The sequence below is a fragment of the Anarrhichthys ocellatus genome, unplaced genomic scaffold (assembly GCF_004355925.1).
Source record: "Anarrhichthys ocellatus isolate YVR2014 unplaced genomic scaffold, GSC_Weel_1.0 scaffold4, whole genome shotgun sequence".
NCBI classification, from domain to species: Eukaryota; Metazoa; Chordata; class Actinopteri; order Perciformes; family Anarhichadidae; genus Anarrhichthys; species Anarrhichthys ocellatus.
Window position 1 is genome coordinate 34,621 of NW_022280034.1, and position 2,751 is coordinate 37,371.

Here is a 2,751-nt window from a genome sequence, read left to right on the forward strand (position 1 = left end):
GAAGCAGAACCACCACCAAGGCCGAAGCTTGCAGGAGCAGCATAAGCGCCACCTGTCGGTTTGTAGAATGAGGGCTCAGGTCCCGGTGCAGGTCGCGTTTCCAAAGGCCGACCAGGGAGGGAAGCAGAACCAACACCAAGGCCGAAGCTTGCAGGAGCAGCATAAGCTCCACCTGTCGGTTTGTAGAACGATGATTCAGGTCCCGGCGCAGGTCGAGTTTCCAAAGGCCGACCAGGGAGGGAAGCAGAACCACCACCAAGGCCGAAGCTTGCAGGAGCAGCATAAGCTCCACCTGTCAGGTTGTAGAACGATGATTCAGGTCCCGGCGCAGGTCGAGTTTCCAAAGGCCGACCAGGGAGGGAAACAGAACCACCACCAAGGCCGAAGCTTGCAGGAGCAGCATAAGCTCCATCTGTCGGTTTGTAGAACGAGGGCTCAGGTCCCGGCGCAGGTCGAGTTTCCAAAGGCCAACCAGGGAGGGAAACAGAACCACCACCAAGGCCGAAGCTTGCAGGAGCAGCATAAGCTCCATCTGTCGGTTTGTAGAACGAGGGCTCAGGTCCCGGCGCAGGTCGAGTTTCCAAAGGCCGACCAGGGAGGGAAACAGAACCACCACCAAGGACGAAGCTTGCAGGAGCAGCATAAGCTCCATCTGTCGGTTTGTAGAACGAGGATTCAGGTCCCGGCGCAGGTTGAGTTTCCAAAGGCCAACCAGGGAGGGAAACAGAACCACCACCAAGGACGAAGCTTGCAGGAGCAGCATAAGCTCCATCTGTCGGTTTGTAGAACGATGATTCAGGTCCCGGCGCAGGTCGAGTTTCCAAAGGCCGACCAGGGAGGGAAGCAGAACCACCACCAAGGCCGAAGCTTGCAGGAGCAGCATAAGTTCCACCTGTCGGTTTGTAGAACAAGGATTCAGGTTGAGTTTCCAAAGGCCGACCATGGAGGGAAGCAGAACCACCACCAAGGCCGAAGCTTGCAGGAGCAGCATAAGCATAAGATCCACCTGTCGGGTTGTAAAACGAGGATTGAAGTTTCGGTTTAGGCCGAGTTTCCAAAGACCGACCAGGGGGGGAACCAGAACCGTCACCAAGACTGGAGGTTGCAGGAGCAGCATAAAGACCAGCTTCGTCAGTCAGGTCATCGAGCGAGGAGTCACCTCTCTGTGTAGGCTGAGCGACCAAAGGACGGTCGGGGAAAGAAGCAGGTCTGTCACCAAAGTCTTTGTTTGCAAGAGCAGCATCAAGTCCATCAGTGGTACCTTTGTTACCTGAAACCAAAGATAAGAAAACACAGGTCCAGGACTGTTAGAGTGAAGACATTCAAGTTTCTCAACAAATCTTTGCCTTATGATCAGTTCAGGCGAGTAAATATACAGAACAGCAAAGGCTTGTGGAATAAAATAGTCTCAATGCTTTAGGGGTGAAAATAAGGACTGGAGACTTACCACCTCTAAAAGGATCAGATCCAGGACCATAGTTGAAGGCTTCAGGAGCACCGATGTAAGGAACGGGTCCATTACCAAAGTCCAAGGTTGGAGCCTCGTTCCCAGCGAACATGAAGCCAGGAGGAACCAGGACTGGGCTGAATGCTGCTGCTCCACCTGAGCTCACATTGGAGTCTTCACTGGTGGCAGCATCAGATTGAAGCATCTCAGAGAAGCTCCGAGTCCTCTTCCCAGTGCCGCTAGCTGATGGATCGTACCCTGCACCCTGGGAAGGAGCGTTGGAATCGGGACTAACAATGGACCGGTTTAGCTTGTAACGTGGTGACCATTCTGCAGCCACAATGGGAGTTCCCGGACCGGATGGGGACTGGTTTCCAGTGGGAGAGCCGACATGTTGGGAGGCCACCCTAGGATGCTGATAATCAGAGGGTTCATACTGCAGGTTGACCAGAGGAAGACCAGGATCAGATCCATCACTTGAGCCCCTAGTAACACTGTAGCGATATCTAGAGTCTGGAGGGACAGAATGAGTTGGGAAGAAACTTCAGCATCCAACACATGGTCCAAGTACTGATTATTATAATAAGTGGTTTAAGTTTGCATTTTAACCTGAAAGCATTTTCAAAACACAAATTCTCTTGTTATTCTACTTCTAGAGAACTTTAAGCCTGAAGATCCATCATCATTTATTTTATAGCGGAGCCAAGTCTGTTCTCAGGAAGTTAAAGTGAACCTCACCTCTTTCAGCAGGAAAACAAACTCCACCACTAAACAGCAGCAGACAGATCCAAGAAACCCTGAGAGAGAGACGGAACAAACCAGTTCATTCTGTGAACAGTTCACTTGAAGGATGGTGGTCTTTGTCGTATTAACCCCTTCAGCTCACCTTAGAGACGGTCCAGACACCATGTTTGACTTGCCGCAGCAACTGGTCCACAGCAGCTCGTGGCAGTTCATAGACTGAAGCTCTGTGCTGTGAACTCAACGAGGCTCCTCTGGTCTTTTATACTGACGCTCCACATGCTCTCTGATCTAATTAGAGTCATTGAGAACACCCGAGTCCAGAAGAGAGGCTTCACGTGTTATAGTCTGAAAAGTAACTTGAAGCTCTCAGATAAATGTAGTGGAGTAAAAAGAGATGTAGGACACACATTTATAGACCCGACAAGAGCAAGACATGTAGAAATAAAGAGGCAATGTCAGAGAAATACATCAAATACAGATCAACATATACTGAAGTTAGTCAGGTCAAGTCTAAAGAGGCTCTTAAGAGGACTTTAAAAGTCTCCTCAGATTCAAGAAGA